The sequence below is a fragment of the Schistocerca piceifrons genome, chromosome X (genome assembly GCF_021461385.2).
Source record: "Schistocerca piceifrons isolate TAMUIC-IGC-003096 chromosome X, iqSchPice1.1, whole genome shotgun sequence".
NCBI classification, from domain to species: domain Eukaryota; kingdom Metazoa; phylum Arthropoda; class Insecta; order Orthoptera; family Acrididae; genus Schistocerca; species Schistocerca piceifrons.
The window spans coordinates 381,997-400,401 of NC_060149.1; the positions used below are offsets into that span (position 1 = coordinate 381,997).

Sequence of the window (18,405 nt, forward strand, 5' to 3'; positions counted from 1 at the left end):
CGAATGGTCGAAGGTTCCTATCACTCGGCAATTGTGAATTTTTTAATGTAACATAGAAATTTATAAATTAAAGATTGCAATTAAATAAAATCTGCAGGTACTATTTTAATGGCTGTAAATGATGAGTACGATAGCAGAAGTACCTTTAAGAATGCCATTTATTACTGCAAAACACTTATAGGTGTTGATGGTCCACCAATTAAATGAAATATATGTTGAATAACAGGGAAACAATAGATTCCTACTTCACATAATTGGTTATGAGCAATAACATAGCTCGTGAGATATTCACTTCTAAGTGCCTACTACATCTTCACTGCAGAAGCCACGGTAATCTCACAAGTGCATCAGTCAGCACTACGAACTATTTCTATCTCCCGCGACCATGTGCAAACTGCTCAACACTCTCCAAATATTTCCTGTGACCATCCATTGTGCCTTCCCGTCCAGCACTCCCTCACTTCCATATAGTATCTCCATTCACTGTGGTAGTCATCTACCATAGTAACAAGTGCTGTGAATGGCTAGAGCACTCCCCCCATGTCTCCAAGCCAACGCACACTCACTAACATATTGAAACACATACAAAATACTGGATTTACATTTAAATAACTTGAAATTAAGTAAATATTCCTATGGCTGGATCATAAACACGCTCTAACGCACATTATTAAATACATAAACAAAACAAATAAACATATATCAAAGGAACAGAAACAAAAGTAAGCCAGTAGCCTAATGTGTCTGTGCTTTCTAAAACACAGTAAATATATGACCAATTTCTACATGAATAGTATATATCAGATTTAAACAAAGACATAGATGAATATATATATTTACAAGCACGCTGCTACCATTTTTTCATGCAACTGTGGAGTACTTATGGCCTGATGGGTTCAACTTCACCTCCAATAACTCAGGTACTATTCAAATTACATGCCTGTAATTCATACCAATTTAGGTTTACACTAGTATCTTTCTAAATATATGTTGATCAACAAAACTGGATGAACTGTTTGGATTTGGAAATTCATTTCTGGGTGTTACTTGTATAATTTAGAGTCAGATACTAAATTTTAAATTAGTAAAGATATTGAAAATCTGATTACACCATCCGAATTGTTGTGCAAATAATGGTAATTTACATGTTTCTTTTTCAGGTGTCATGATTCCTCTCACTATTATTAATTTCTACATGAACTGTGAAATGTCTACCATTATGGTTTCACAAAGTCCACAATTTTTGGCACTCCTGGCATACAAATCTCCTTCATCGACACAAATCACAGTCCTCAACACAATGTCAACATGGAATTCCCAGATATGTGGTCGGCCTGGATCATGCCCTGGGGCTACCCCTCTTGCTCTGGCTAATGTTCGGCACTACGCAGTTGATGACGAGCCCTGGCTTGCTTACATGCACTGCTACATATATCTATGCACTTATATTGTGCAGACTGGACATGTAACTGCAGTACCTACTATCTTTGAATGCTTGCTGTGGCTCACTGCCATTTTGTGTGATGACTATTAAAAAATATCTGTAGGACAGATACTACAAAATGTTAAAATATAAAGCTATTACATTTTAGATATTAATATGGAAGACAGAAAGAGCATACAATATATATTCACATTAGGTAAAACCATTATTTTGGTTAACAATTAGCTGAATGTCTTTAAATTGGTACAAGCAATTACATGTTTCCAGATAAGATAACATGTTCTTTAGAAATTATTTTCTGAATAATGATATTTTGAAAATTACACCTTGGGTAAGAATTCGGAGAGTACATACATTCACAGTACCATAATGGAGCTTCTATTTTATGTTCTATTTTATGCTAAAAACTCCATGATTTTATATTCTTCCCAGTAAGGGTCACCTCAATTCTACATTCTTACTTGATGTATCACTTGAGTTCATCCCGTTTTCTTCATACTGACTTTTAATCTGACTGAACAAGTTACAAGTGGCACATAAGACAGTTTGCACTGTGGGTGGTGACACAGTTAAGGGAATATTTTAGATCATTGCAGAGAGGGGAGACATGAAAAGGAAATGCTTATGTAATCCACTGTCAGTGTTGCCAACACAACCTGCAATTTTTAGCTTCACCATGCAATTATGATACAACTACTTCTAGGTTGCAGCAACAATGGAAAAGCAGGACAGTCAACTTGAATTGTTCCAGACTGAGCCAATACGTGACAAATAAGCCCAGCTGCCACCTTTTCTTGTGCCACTTACAACTCAGTCTCATCTTTTTACATGTATTTCTGATGTAATGTATTCGGCAATAATATTGATTGTGAACCTTTTAAATTCAATCACTGCATCTCAAAGAATGTGCTTGGTCAGAATCAACGAAATGTTGACCATTTACAGCTAGTGAGCTGTTATTGGTTGGTGACTTGTAACATCACACAACATCCAGTGCAATTACCACACCACACTAACACACATAAAATGAGCTCCCTGCTGGAAGTGTGAGGAGGGGGAGTGGCCCTTCAACAACGGGAGTGCAGGTAGGGCAGAAAGTTTTCTGTGAAGTGCTGAAAATATACTTTTCGTGCAGATCATGTATTATGGCAGAGACGTCATACAGAAACAGAACAAGGGTTTTGTGATAACACACTTTAATGGCTTTCATGCTCAAATATGGCATGATACAGTTGCAAAAACTACATACATTGTGGATTGTAAAAAATTGGCACCAGTAATAGAAGGCATGAAGCGAAACTGTAGAGCCTGAGCTTTCTTTTAAATTTACATTTTACACAGTGTACAGAAATTCACTGCGCCAACTTCTAATATGCTTGTAACATCAGTAAACTAATTTTCTCATACCTCTGTTTCTCCTATCAAGGAAAGGAAAACACACACCGGACATGTTACATTCCAATGCCTTTCACTGTACTTCATAGTTTTTGGTTTAATTCACCAAGTTCATCCATTTTTGTTTTTCTTCTGGGCGAGCACGAAGGAAAGATTTCTCAAAAATGCATGTTTTGACGTGAAATTTGTGGTCACAGCATGTAAGAAAATAGCTCAATTACCTTGTACCCAGATAATGACTTCAATTTTTTGACCAATTTTTACTTGCTGTTACACATCTGTGATTTTTTTTTATGAACTAAAGAAATTCCTTACCACAAGTCACAAGCATTTTACATATAATTTCCTTCACTTATGCAGACTTAATACAATGTATTGGAGGTTCATGATGTTTAATCATACATACATTAAAAAAAATTGCATCACCTCGGTCCCAACAGTTCCGGAACCCGTACAGAAAACTGGAATAGAGATCAACATAAACATTAATGCTGCCCTTTTTATTGCTCATGAAAACCACACATTGCATGTTGTACCACCATACTGTGAGACCTTCAGAGGTGGTGGTCCAGATTGCTATACACACTGGTACCTCTAATACCCAGTAGCACATCCTCTTGCATTGATGTATGCCTGTATTCATCATGGCACACTATCCACATGTTCATCAAAGCACTGTTGGTCCAGATTGTCCCACTCCTCAATGGCAATTTGGTGTAGATCCCTCAGAGTGGTTGGTGGGTCATGTCATCCATAAACAGCCCTTTCCAATCTATCCCAGGCATGTTCGATTGGGTTCATGTCTGGAGAACATGCTGGCCACTCTAGTCAAGCAATGTCGTTATCCTGAAGGAAGTCATTCACAACATGTGCATGATGGGGGTGCGAATTGTCATCCATGAAGACGAATGCCTTGCCAATATGCTGCTGAAGTGGTTGCACTATCGGTTGGAGGATGGCATTCATGTATCGTACAGCTGTTACGGTGCCTTCCATGACCACCAGCGGTGTACACCTGTCCCACATAATGCCATTCCAAAACAGCAGGGAACCTCCACCTTGCTGCAATTACTGGACAGTGTGTCTAAGGCATTCAGCTTGACCTGGTTGCCTCCAAACATGTCTCCAACAATTGTCTGATTGAAGGCATATATGACACTCATCGGTGCCATTCGGCATGTTGTTGGGCCCAACTGTAGCGCACTGCATGGTGTTGTGGTTGGAAAGATGGACCTCACCATGGGCTTTGGGAGTGAAGTTGCACATCACACAGTTTGAGTCATAATACGACGTCCTGTGGCTGCACGAAAAGCATTATTCAAATGGAAGTGTTGCTGTCAGGGTTCCTCCAAGCCATAATCCATAGGTAGTGGTCATCCACTGCAGTAGTAGCCCTTGGGTGGTCTGAGTGAGGCATGTCATTGACAGTTCTTGTCTCTCTGTATCTCCTCCATGTCTGAACAACATCGCTTTGGTTCAGTCTCAGACACCTGGACACTTCATTTCTTGAGAGCCCTTCCTGGCACAAAGTAACAATGCGGATGTGATTGAACCGCAGTATTGACTGTCTAGGCATGGTTGACTTACAGACAACATGAACCATGTACTACCTTTCTGGTAGAATGAGTGGAATTGATTGGCTGTCGGACACCCTCCCTGCTCATGTATTGTTGTTTACATCTTTTGGTGGTGTTAGTGAAATCTCTGAACAGTCAGAGGGGCTGTGTCTGTGTTACAATATCTGCAGTCAGCATCTATCTTCAGGAGTTTTGGGAACTGGGGTTATGCAAAGCTTTTCTTGATGTGTGTATAAGCCCATTACATATATTTTTGCTCATATTTCGACCATTTTAACGTTTCCCTTGGTTCTGCATTTTCTTCAGTTTTGCGTTTCTTAACTCTGGACCACACAAAAACATAAAACAGGGGTTCCACTGTATACACATATTACACATGTAATAGATAGCACAAACGAAAAAAAAAATAATATTTATGTTGTAAGTGTTTTATGGCAAGTGAAGTTATCCTACCTTTGCTGCATTTCAACGTCAAAAATGTCAAAGTCACAGTAACAATACTTCCTAAATCTGATAATACAGAACAACAACAAAAGGAAACATATGAGAATATGAAGCAGTTGTAATCTCCCCACGGAAAATTACCCTCTACCACACAATAATTAATAATGGTCAATCAAATCATCCACATTTATTCACTTTTGAAAAGTATCTGATCGGATTTTCTAGTAATATATGCGCCGACAGCTCGTCGGCACCAAGGTATTTTTCTAGTACGTTTATTCTTTGGAATAACAGAGATACATATATGTATTCTCCATGGTTATTATAGACGGGTAAGGACAGCTTCGGAAATATCTGTTGGAAGATTGACGGGCTTCTAAAAGAGACATATTTACTTTTCTTCTCGCTAAAGCGAGCTATTAACGTTTGTGCCACTAGCGGGTTATTTGAAGAGAGAGAAAGACTGTAAACGCAAATTAAGTAAGACTTGGAATCAACAGAAAACGGAACATGTAATGGAGATGGATTGAATATACAATTTTCCTCAGAAATAAGGTTTGTGACCCTTTTATTCTAGAGTGAATGACGAATGAGTTCTTTGTCTGAATCATTGACGATCGCCTTGGCCCTGTAATTAGTGGGGAAGTTTCAGCTGTGACGAAGAGAGCCTGCAGTCACCGAGTTTTTTATAAAATCGTCCAAAAAGGCTTCGTCCACATCTGAAATTCTAAATCTGTCGTAAAATGAACGAATTGTTCAAACGATCGATTTTCCCAACTGAATGCAGCGCTTAACAATAATAACAAATGTAACGATCTTTTCCAGCAAGCCAGCCGCTGAATATTAAGACGAAGGGCTCCACCAGAGATTCTATTGGGCTGATTTCACGTAAATGAAATATTATATTTAAAACTGTACATAGATAAAGGACAGAGAGAGAGAGAGAGAGAGAGAGAGAGAGAGAGAGAGAGAGCGAATGAAATTTGAGAAAATACTCAGAATCCTCCATTAGTATAATTGTTTGCCTGTCTTATCACAGATCAGCCTAAAGATAAAACAGGAGGCCTTAACTTTATTGTACCGATTTATGTGTGAGAGTGAAGGGGTAATAAAGGCGACAGATACACCTCTGTACAGACAAAACATTACACCAAGTTAGCGGCAAGCTGCATTCACATATATTCATCAGTCAGTAATATAGATATAAAGATATTCTCCCAATAACATTATATAATTCATTATAATGGCCAATCCGTGACAGGACACGTTTTTGGACGTTGTTAAAATAATTTTGTTCTCTGTTTCATGTGAACTACGATGAGCCAACTTAACTGACGCTTGGAAAAGAGAGGAAATACTCGCAGTCAAATTAAGTGGATCTACAAATAAGAACATAAGACAACACACTGGGCGCAGAGAGAAGGCCAGAGCTATAATTTTATTATTAAAGCTTGCTAGTATAGATGAAGTATACTCTTTTCTGTTTAGTATTATTGGATATTTGAACACTGATTAATTGTGTTCAAGCTAGATGTAGTTTGATTGACCTGCCCCAGTTGCATTTATCTGTATAAGTACAGTAAGAAAGTAGCCACAGAAGTACTCTTGTGTGAAGGGATATATATATATATATATATATATATATATATATATAGTGACAGTAGAACATTTATATGGTTTTAACTAGGGCAATGTTTTAAGATGAGTCAAGCAGAGCAGAGCAGCACGCAACAGCCTTCAGCTGTTAGCACTGATAATAATGATGTAGTAAGAAGTGTTGTAGAACCGATCGCTACAGATAGCGCAATAGAACGCCCGGTAGACATGGCTGGAGATGTAACAGCAAGTACGCAACATGGATTAGATCCATTGTTAATTATCATGAGACAGATGCAGATGATAACCGAGAGCATGAATAATATGAAAACCGACATTAACACGAAATTAGCCTCAGTTACTGAAGGGCAGGAAAATCTGAAAACTGACATTAATGCGAAATTCGCCTCAGTTACTGAAGGGCAAAATGATTTGAATACAAAATTAGCCTCAGTTACTGAAGGGCAGGAAAATTTGAAAATCGACATTAACGCGAAGTTAGCCTCAGTTACGGAAGGGCAGGAAAATCTGAAAGCTGAGATTAAGCAGCAGTTACAAGACAGTTTTTCCAAATTAGAGCAGCGGATAGAGACGAAGACCAAGGAACTCAAAGATCAGGCCGAAGAGACGGAACGAAAATTAACTGCACAAATAGAATTGGTGAAAGCTCAATGTGAGGAATCTGCTCACCGCGTACGTGTAGAAATGAAGGAGTATGTGGCTATTAAGATGGATACCATACGGGAACAGGTGGAAATGGTTCCGCAATTAGTACAAAAGCAAGATGCCATGTCATGTGCAAGTGCGCAACTTCCTGAATTGGCACGTACGATGACCAACCTAAAGGAAAGTGTTGAACATCTGACAGAATGTCAAGACGTTATAGACCACCAAATTAATGTATTAACGGGTAAATTATCCGAAATCACATTAGAAAACAAAAGGCTAATGTGTGAAAACGTTGAGCAAAATGTTAAAGCAGCATTCCAGAGTTTATCTGGCAAACAGGAAGAGAGTTTGTTTGCGAAAGGACTTGAGGAAGTGCGACAGCAGTTAGGTGCTGATTTAGAGCATTGGAAACAAACGATAGAAGAGTCGATGCGCGTTTCACAACAAGGCTCAGAACAAATGAATACAGGCCAGCAGCAGAAGTTGGCAGCGACTATAGAGCCAGTTACTGCACATTCGCATACGATACCGACTCGTGTAAGTAACTCAAACATTAAATTACCACGAGCTAGTTGTTCGCGTGAAGTCTTATCTAACGGAGATTATGAAAGCCTTTACCGTGCTGAAGAAAAAATGATAAAGCATCGGCAATTCCAGATTTTTAACACTGACAAAAGGGGGGTCCATCCAATTGTTTTTATTCGAAGTTTCAGAGGAGTGCTATCCAGAAATTGGTCGGAGTGGCAGAAGATCAGTTTCGTTACAGGATATATATAAGGTTCGGGGGCGATCTGGGCCTCGGACATGACTTCTGTTTGCTCGACATATGACGATTTTGAGAAGGCGTTTTTAGCAAAGTTCTGGTCAGAAGGGGTACAGGAACGCCTAAGGCAGGAGGTGCTCTACCCAGAGCCTGTCTCCTTTTCAAAAGGAAGCCTTAGGAAGTATTTTGAAAAATATATAAATAAAACTAGATACTGGGACAGACCTATGCCCTTGCCAGACATAATAAACATACTTAAGGCAAGACTACCAACTAGCATCCGGAATCAATTAATTTACGGCAACGATAAAGACTTGGAGTCGTTCCTCACGACATTAGACCATATAGATATTATCGAAGAGAACAACCAGAAAGCCCGTAATAACAGATTCCAATATAGGGAGATAGAACCTCCGCCAAATGGTAGGCAAGGGAATGCACAGAGATCGTTAAATAGTGGGGAAACCCCTCAAAATCTCAATAGTAATACCGGCATTAGTCTTGCGAGGGGCTATCCAAGGAACAACAGGAATGGGAAAAGATACAATCCCGTGTGGGGGAACGAAAGGAATTTCAGACCTCAAGCCTGGAACAATAACAGTAATAGAAAGTGGAATCAACCGGGGGGAATGAACTCAAATAACCAACATCAGTGGGGACGGACATCTGCAAATCAACCGGTAATTACCGAAGTGACGGACGATGTCAACCACCAGGCGAATCAAAATCCAACAAACTTGTAAGGACCCACTCGTGCCCCGGAGGAGCGGTCAACAATTGGTTGAGGGGCAACAGGATATGTGTACCCATGCTAACGTATAATGATGGACGATTACTGGCAGATGAATTGACCAAGGACTTAGAACCCCAAGATGAGGATAAGGAACAGGTGGCAGTAGCCGAAGTGCAAGTCATTTTGGAGACTGTACCTATAGTGGCGGTTTTAGACACAGCTGCAACCACAAATGTTATTTCGGAGGCTCTATTCAACAAGATCAGAAATATAAGACGAGTACCAATTTTTCCAGTTCAAAATTGCAGAATAATAGGCGCCGTTGGGGCTAGATCGGCTAATGTAAAAGTGCAGTCACTACTTAGTGTAGAAGTCGGAAATGTAGCAATATTAAGCACATTCCTTGTTGTGAAAAATTTGGTGGTAGATTGCATTATCGGAGTCGACAGCCTACGTCAATACGGATGCAGAATAGATTTTAAAACAGGAAAAATTTGGTTAAATGTAAATAAACAAGAAATTGAGTTGGACTTGTTGAAAAAAGAAAGCCTTACCAGAAAATATAATAGTGGGATCAGTGTGCAAGTAATCAGGACGGCACAAAATTCTAAACAGCACGTAATTAATGAGTTCCAAGTCAAAGGAGATTTCGGTCAATTAGTGTATGAGAAGTTAAATGAATCCGACTGCATTATTGAAGATCAGAAGAAGCAGCTCAAAGAATTATTATTAGCGTATGAAAACGTGTTTGATGAAAGGCCAGGAGTTATTAAGGGATACATATGCCATCTCTACGTTAAGCCGCATGAAACGTATTGTAGAACTTTCTATCCTGTTCCCTGGAGGTTAAAGGCTCAAGTTCAAAAAGAACTACATCGCATGTTGAAATGGGGTTTGATCGAACCCTCTACAAGCCCATACTGCTCCCCATTGTTGGTCGTGCCAAAAGCAAATGGGACTGTGAGACTGGTACTCGACACCAGAGAAATAAATAAAATCATAATTCCAGTGAGAACACATCCGGAAAACATAGACGAACTCATACAACGGTTCCAGGATGTCCAATATTTGACGAGCATTGATTTGCGGAGTTCTTATTGGCAAGTCAAACTGGATGAGTTATCAAGGAAATATACGGCTTTCATTTATTCCGGAAGAAGTTACCAATTTACTGTAGTTCCTTTCGGACTCAACATTAGTGCTGGAATCTTTATAGTAGCTCTAGATTATGCACTAGGCCCAGAACTAAGAAGCAGGATAACAGTGTTTGTTGATGATTTGCTTATAGCATCGAAGACTTGGGAGGAGCATATTACCTTACTGAGTCGGGTGTTGGACGTGTTCAAAACCATGGGAATAACTGCTAAGCTACAGAAATCCCATTTTGCACTATACAGAATCAAGTTCCTGGGGCATATAATTGACGCAAAGGGAATTTTACCAACCAAGGAGAAGCTAATTGCGATTAGTAAGTTTCGAACACCCAGAAATAGGAGGCAATTAAAAGGGTTTATGGGTCTTGCCTCATTTTTTAGAAGATTTATAACAAATCAGGCCATGAACGCAGCAGCTCTAAATAGTTTGCTGAAGAAGGATGTGCCCTGGCTCTGGACATTGGAGTGTCAAGAAGCATTTGAAGAGATAAAGAAGCAATTAGTAAATGCACCGCTTTTGTACCATCCGGACATGCAAGAAGAATTTTACTTGTCAACAGATTCGTCGAATGTGGGTCTTGGAGCGTGCCTTTTCCAAGTACGCAAGATAAATGGACAACTTACCTTCTGTCCTATTGCGTTTGCTAGTCGTGTTTTGTCCAACTGTGAACGAACTTACACGACGACAGAATTAGAGGCTCTTGCGGTCGTCTGGGGATTTAAAAAATTTCATTATTATCTATATGGGTCAAAGACTATCGTATATTGCGATCATCAATCATTAACGTTTTTACAAATGTGTAAACTGTTACACCCCAGACTGGCTAGATGGACTCTCACTCTGCAACAATACCAATTTAAGATCGTACATGTCTCAGGGCAGCAAAACATTATTGCTGACGCTCTATCAAGGTCACTGCAGGGTTTAACCAAAGAGATTGAAGTAAATAATAACTCAGAATTCCCTGTATTGCTGCTGCAGGAAAATCCATTTAAGACGTACTACGTCAATTTGTGTGCGCATATGGCCCAGTTACAGAAAAGAGATGCTCAATGGGGAAGTGTCATTCAAAGGTTACAACAGCAACCTTCGGATCAGATGGCAAATTATTACAAGCTGGTAAAGGGCGTATTATTTTTCCGCTGTGGAAGGCCAAACAAAGTCCGTTGGTGTGTTTGTATACCTGAAGCGCAAATAGAGAAACTTGTATGGTTCACTCATTTAACCTGGGGACATTTCGGTGCGACAAAATGTGCAGACAAGATAAGTGGGTACCGTTATTTTCCCAACATAAAGCGCAGAGTGCATGAGGTCTTAAAGAGATGCATAATCTGTCAAAAAAAACAAAGCCGGATTCAAAAGGGACTAAGCACCCATTATGCTCTATATTAGTCCAAGAACCAAAAGAATTAATTTCGTACGATCTGTGTGGACCATTACCTACTTCAAGAGGTGGTGTTAAATACGTGTTGGCATTTCTCAATGTGTGTATGAAATACGTAAAGCTATACCCGATAAAGGCGGCTACAGCCAAAGTAATTGTATTAAGATTGATAAGGGATTATCTTCCACATGTTGGTACACCTAAGGCGATCATAACAGACAATGCTAAAATATTCACGGGACTCCGATGGAAACAGACTTTGTCTCAAGTCGGTGTGAAACACATACTAACATCATTTTACCACCCACAAGGCAATTTGGTTGAGAGAATTTTTAGAGAATTCAATCGATTTATGAGGACGTATTGCCATAATAAGCAGACTGCGTGGGCAAATTATGTGGAAGAGTTTGAGCAGATATACAATAACATGCCCCACTCCTCAACTGTATATACACCTCGTGAATTGATGTTCGAAGCAAAAGAGGAAAACTTCTGGACTGACCATATGCCCAAAACTCAAGAAACTGAGATGCCTTGGGAAGAAAAAATAAGACAAGCCATCATAAATATGACGAAAAAGGCTGATCAGAGAAAACAACAATATGACAAATTAATCAAGAGGGTACAGACATACCATGTCGGAGAGAAGGTACTAGTCAAAAGACATACCAAATCATCCTTAATAAAGGAAAGTATAAAGAAATGGGAGTTACTATATACTGGCCCATACATTATACAACAAATTCCGAATCCTGGGGCTTATCTGTTAGCATACCCGGGATCGAACAAAATAAAAGGGTTATTTTCCCATAACGACTTGAAAAAATTTAATGAAGATTAGAAGATAGGGAGGAATGGTGTTGCGAGTGACAGAGATGAACGCTCGTAAAAAAAAAAAAAACATAACAATAAACTGTGTGTGTAGTGTTAGAAAACTTTAAATTGAAATAGTTAATCAGTGACATAGATTATAGAAATAGTGACTAACTATTACTATCGAGTGTTGTAAAGAAGATAGTGGAGATAGGCTTCACCTGTGGTTTGGGTGAACATGGAACTTTAGCATTGCTAATGTCATCAAGATTGATAAAGGATCTAACTGACCTTCAAGAAGAATGAAATGTTTCCCGCAAATGACGCTGAATAATCAAAAGAGGTTCCGAGTGAATGTTCATATATAATCTCAAGTGCACGCTTAGATGTGTAAACATGTGAAGGGATGTGTTGAGGCAGTGAATCGTGAGTGACGGTTAACGCCGCAAAGATAATTTCCCACGCAAAACAGTTGACGTCGGCGCGAGAGTTAAAATCGATATAGACGACACAGATATGCTTTGTAAGAGACTCGCATAAAACGCGAGGGTAAACTGATTCATGTTGAGCTTTAAAAAGAAAAGGTGTTATAATTAGAAGTTAAGAGTTTTTAATTTATTAATGAATGATTAAAGAAAGTAATATTCATAGAATTAGTAGTTATTTAATGGTTCGTGTTTGTTTGGGAATTTTGTTTGAAAAATCCATTTCCATATATGTGCATGTATGACCGCCGTATGAATCAGAGAATAAATGAAAGAAGTGAATCCGCATTCCTCAATGCTAATAACTTTTACATTACAGCAATCAAGCGGAGAAATATATGTATTTAGAATAAAAAGTTTTTGAGTATAGATAAATTATATGACTTTTCAAGGAAATGATGGATTATGTCTTTGTATAAAATGAACTACACTTTCCATTATTCGATGACTTGAATCCAAAATCTATTGTAAGTTGCATGAATCCATTAAATTATGAAGAACTTTTGGACTTATAAGCACAAGTGGGGATGCAAAGTCAAAAAGAGTATTCAAACGAGAGTAAATATGATGATGCTTTTGGCAACATCATTAGTTAATGGCTAAATTCCTTGAAGTACGTCGTAACAAAAAGGATGCATGAAGCCATAAGGATTTTGCTTTCAAAAAGGAGAATCTTGGACGGTGCAACCTAACCAGTTCTCTTACAGGAAGAGTTTCCCTTTTGGTCATTGCTAATTCTTTTGGAATGAATGTTGCATGTGAATTCGAGTATCCCTGTCCCTTCTACTCTTCCCATTGTAGGCCGCATAGAAGACCGACTACAAAGTGGGCCGCGTAGAAGACCGACTACAAATGTGGACGTCGGGGACATGCAAGACCCGGGGGAGTTTTAGCACCGCAAGATATTGTCCTAGGAACAAGATTGTAAAACGAAAATTCACGTTATTTATTGTAAAATGTTTTTTTTTGCTAGAGGCACAAATCACTCTTCTCCAAATCGTGATATAAATTGATCCCTGTCTTTCCTTTAGAGATCTATTTCAAAATTATTTTTTTTTCTTCTATAGGCTTTCCTATCTTCTATGTACCGTAGGCTGGGGGTCTAGGCTTAAGAGTTTTCCAAGGTTTCCCTGCTTAAGAAAGTTCCCGAATGGGTAGACCCTGATAACAGTTTCATGAAAGATCATCTTCCTTGGTTGTGCACGGCAAACATAACACCTAGATGCATGTAAAAGCAATACAGCCGCGGTACCTGTCTCTTCATTTCTTCTGTTTTCAACATTTCTTTTCTTCGTCTGTCTTAAACATAATATTCTTTTTCAGTCGGAGGACTGACAATCATCACTTCCGGGTTATCCACACTAATAGATAGCTCGCGAAGTGTGTTCGGTAAATCAAAATTGAGCTCACAAACTTCGCTCGCTGCGAGGGGCATTGTAATCTCCCCACGGAAAATTACCCTCTACCACACAATAATTAATAATGGTCAATCAAATCATCCACATTTATTCACTTTTGAAAAGTATCTGACCGGATTTTCTAGTAATATATGCGCCGACAGCTCGTCGGCGCCAAGGTATTTTTCTAGTACGTTTATTCTTTGGAATAACAGAGATACATATATGTATTCTCCATGGTTATTATAGACGGGTAAGGACAGCTTCGGAAATATCTGTTGGAAGATTGACGGGCTTCTAAAAGAGACATATTTACTTTTCTTCTCGCTAAAGCGAGCTATTAACGTTTGTGCCACTAGTGGGTTATTTGAAGAGAGAGAAAGACTGTAAACGCAAATTAAGTAAGACTTGGAATCAACAGAAAACGGAACATGTAATGGAGATGGATTGAATATACAATTTTCCTCAGAAATAAGGTTTGTGACCCTTTTATTCTAGAGTGAATGACGAATGAGTTCTTTGTCTGAATCATTGACGATCGCCTTGGCCCTGTAATTAGTGGGGAAGTTTCAGCTGTGACGAAGAGAGCCTGCAGTCACCGAGTTTTTTATAAAATCGTCCAAAAAGGCTTCATCCACATCTGAAATTCTAAATCTGTCGTAAAATGAACGAATTGTTCAAACGATCGATTTTCCCAACTGAATGCAGCGCTTAACAATAATAACAAATGTAACGATCTTTTCCAGCAAGCCAGCCGCTGAATATTAAGACGAAGGGCTCCACCAGAGATTCTATTGGGCTGATTTCACGTACATGAAATATTATATTTAAAACTGTTCATAGATAAAGGACAGAGAGAGAGAGAGAGAGAGAGAGAGAGAGAGAGAGAGAGAGAGAGAGAGAGCGAATGAAATTTGAGAAAATACTCAGAATCCTCCATTAGTATAATTGTTTGCCTGTCTTATCACAGATCAGCCTAAAGATAAAACAGGAGGCCCTACCTTTATTGTACCGATTTATGTGTGAGGGGGAAGGGGTAATAAAGGCGACAGATACACCTCTGTACAGACAAAACATTACACCAAGTTAGCGGCAAGCTGTATTCACATATATTCATCAGTCAGTAATATAGATATAAAGATATTCTCCCAATAACATTATATAATTCATTATACAGTGCCAGCAAAATGTAGAGGCACAAAGAGGAAGAGGCTGAATTCAGATTCACCATACTGAAGTTACCAATCAACAGTCCAATGTGTTCTCAATAGAACTAAAAGGAGAGAACAATTTTTATGTTCCACAGTATTGTTTTCATTCCATTGCAATCAATTTGAAAGATTATTAATGATAGTGGCCAGAAGCACATTCAAACTGCAGTTAATCTTCAATAGCAAAGCTCTTCTAGTGCCAATTACTCAACTACCTTTCACTCACTTGTCAGAAAGTTACATAACACTGCACACTCTAATGCACAATGAAAGGTTAATTCTGTCAAAGATAACACACCGTCAGGTGGCTTGCGGAGTGTGGATGTAGATGTAGATGTAGATGTTATTAACAGTACGATCTTCTCAACTCTCTTATCAAGTCTTTTTGTGTGATGATCTCTGCACCAAAATTTTATTTTAGTTCTTGTTCACAACATTTGCTCCATATGGAGGAATGCTGCATAAAATTTCTGTTATCTCAATACATGACAACCTACTCAGTACAACATTCAAACTGCATCCAAATTTCATTCATGTTAAAGTTGTCCTTCTCAGCCCTTGGTTCCACTGATCTGGATGTTGTTATTTCTTTCACCAGACTAAAGGACGTATTCTTTATGGAGAAGGAAAACTTCTTGTGAAGATAATGATGCTGATTATTACTGAGATCCTGTATTGTGACTCGTCTTGGTCTCTGTCATCTCCTCTGGTTGCCTGCTGCTGCTGTATCACACAGTGACTTTGCTGTGCAGCTTCTGTATCACACAGTGACTTTGCTGTGCAGCTTCTGTCTGTCAGATTCATTAACTGGGTATAATTTGGTGCAGTTGCTGCTGATTTTTCTGAACAGCTTTTTCATTCTCAGTTGCTTATTTCTCCTATTGGTAATGATGATTTTGGAGGAATCACTAGTACATTGGTTGGTGGATCTTGCACACTGACCTTCCTTGTTTCTTGGCTCTCAGTCAGAAAGTATCACTTTGATGGTGGTGACATTAAAAGCCTGTTGCTGTTTGTTATTGGTTCAGTACACAATGAATTTCATCAATGTTTTCATCTCACTTCATGGTTTCCTTGTAAGCAAGTTTGTAAACGGCAACTGCTTACATGCTGATTTCCAAGTACCTGTAGTTTTCACTTGTTCTAAAGTAGAGATTATTTTCATTTCCAGTAACTGTTTTCATTAATAGTTAAGGTGCAGTCTGTACCTGGTATGATATCTTCATCCCAAATGGCTCATGTCTACAATTTCTACATTCTTGAAATTCCTGCCGTCCATTATTTATTTTCAGATTGGCACTGTAGATTTGCATTATTACATAACCATGATAGTAAGTCCAGACAATGCCGGTTGTCTATCATTTTTCCATTCATGTATGATAGATTTTCTACAGTCTCTTATAACTGTAACAGCTGTATGTACTTCATTTTTGTATATGTCATTTTGACCCAGTATTAAAACAATAAAATCTTTCGAATTCAAACTGCATGCATCTGAGGATTACGTCATCTTCAGTATTTCAGCTGACACAGCTCCAGCTTTGGTAAAGATAAACACCTTTAAACTAGAGTTTCTTGTAATGATTTCTAATTTTACAGGTATTTTGTAAATTTGTAGTACTGATTACTAATATAAGCCCTTTTTCTTTATTTTTATGTCATTGAGTGAATGGACACACAATTGTGACAGCAGTGGTGAAAAGGACTCAAACTAAGGACTTCTCAATGTTGCAGGTCAACCTAAGAAATGGACTCGGGAAAAGGAACCGCACTAAATGATATGAGAAACTAAAACATATGTAGTGTAAAAGAGCGAATTAAAGAACTGTAAAAATGTAAAAAGCCAGTGTAAGAAAAATGAAGGAACTGAATCACCACTGAACTCTAAAGATCAGTGAAAAAATTTTCTTAAAAGTTTTTGTGATAAAATTAACTGATTATACCAAAATTTCCACAAACTCTTAAATTTTTCAATGTAAATTGTGTGTATATGTTTGGTATATTAAATTGTAACTGATGTTTTCAAAGTTTGCACGTTTATCTTGTATGAAGATGGTCAGCTAACCCTATTTTTTTTTTTGTAAAAATGTAAGAGTCTGTTAAAAAACTTTCAGAACGTTCGTAATTTTGTACCAATGGTGTGTTGCAGCAAAATGCAGTTGGCATCACTGCACATGCCTGTGCTTAATGTGCAACTTTCAGATGTTTCATTGTTGTATGTCTGTTACTTATTGTTCAGTGGTGTAGTGAGTACAAAGTTTATGTCGGACAGTTTGCAAATTTCGAGATGACAGAGTTAGAGGAGCAATGTGTCTTCATTAAATTTTGCATGAAACTCAAGAAAACCTTGACATAGACACCAAATGATGCAGGAAGCCTACGGTGATGAGTGCTAAGGCCATACTCAGTGTTACACGTGGTTAACCCAGTTTGAAAATGGCCAGTCGGAAGTTAAAAATGACCTTCGTTCAGGAGACCATTTGACGTCTACCAATGCCGCTCATGTCAGGAACATCAATGAAGTTGTGCATGCCAATCGAAGACTGACTGTCCAAGAAATTGCAGAAGAATGTAACATTTCATTTGGGTCATTTCATGAAACCCTGACAGAGCATCTTGGAATGCATCATGTTGCTGCTAAGTTCGTCCCATGGCTCACGAGTCAAGAACAGAAAAACCTTCACCTCGAAATCTGTAAAGAGCTTTTGGATTGCACATACGAGAATGAGATGTTTCTGAAGAAAATCATAACTGGTGATGTGATGTGGGTCTACAGTTATGATGTTGGACCAAAGTTCAAACTCCACAATGGGTTGGGAAAGGTTCTCCAAGACCAAAAAACACCTCATCTGGTCAGGTCAGATGTCAAAGCGATGCTGATAGTTCGAAGAATTAGTTCACCATGAATTCATGCCACAAGAAACAAACTGCCAATCAGTGGCACTATTAGGATGTGTTGCAATGCCTGCGAGAATATGCAAGAAGGAAACAGCCTGAAATGTGGCTCTTGCACACTATAACACACCTGCACATTAATCTCTGTTGGTGCAGGACTATTGCACAAAAATGAAATCACTGTGGTGCCTCATCCTCTGTGCTCTACAGACCAGGCTCCTGTGGACGTTTTTTCATTCCAAAGTAGAAAATTCCATTGAAAGGATGAATATTAGCAATGATAGACAACATGAAAGAAAATTCATAAAGGGTGCTTTCTACAATCCAGCAAGATGTGTACCAAGACTGCTTCTAGAAGTGGAAATGGCTTTGGGAGCAGCATATCAATTGTGGAGGAGAGTATTTTGAAGGAGACCATGCACAGTAAGTAAAAGGTATGCATGG

At 38.7% G+C, this 18,405-nt stretch overlaps 1 protein-coding gene across 1 annotated transcript in view; it reads left to right on the top strand.

Annotated features, from left to right (window-relative positions):
* Nucleotides 1–16,913, top strand: part of LOC124721873 — a 57,510-nt gene extending 40,597 nt beyond the window's left edge. Inside the window, exon 3 of the mRNA XM_047247013.1 lies at nucleotides 16,801–16,913. The gene's annotated coding sequence lies outside the window, so the exon portion shown is untranslated. The remainder of the gene's footprint in view (nucleotides 1–16,800) is intronic.
* Nucleotides 16,914–18,405: the final 1,492 nt, after the last annotated feature.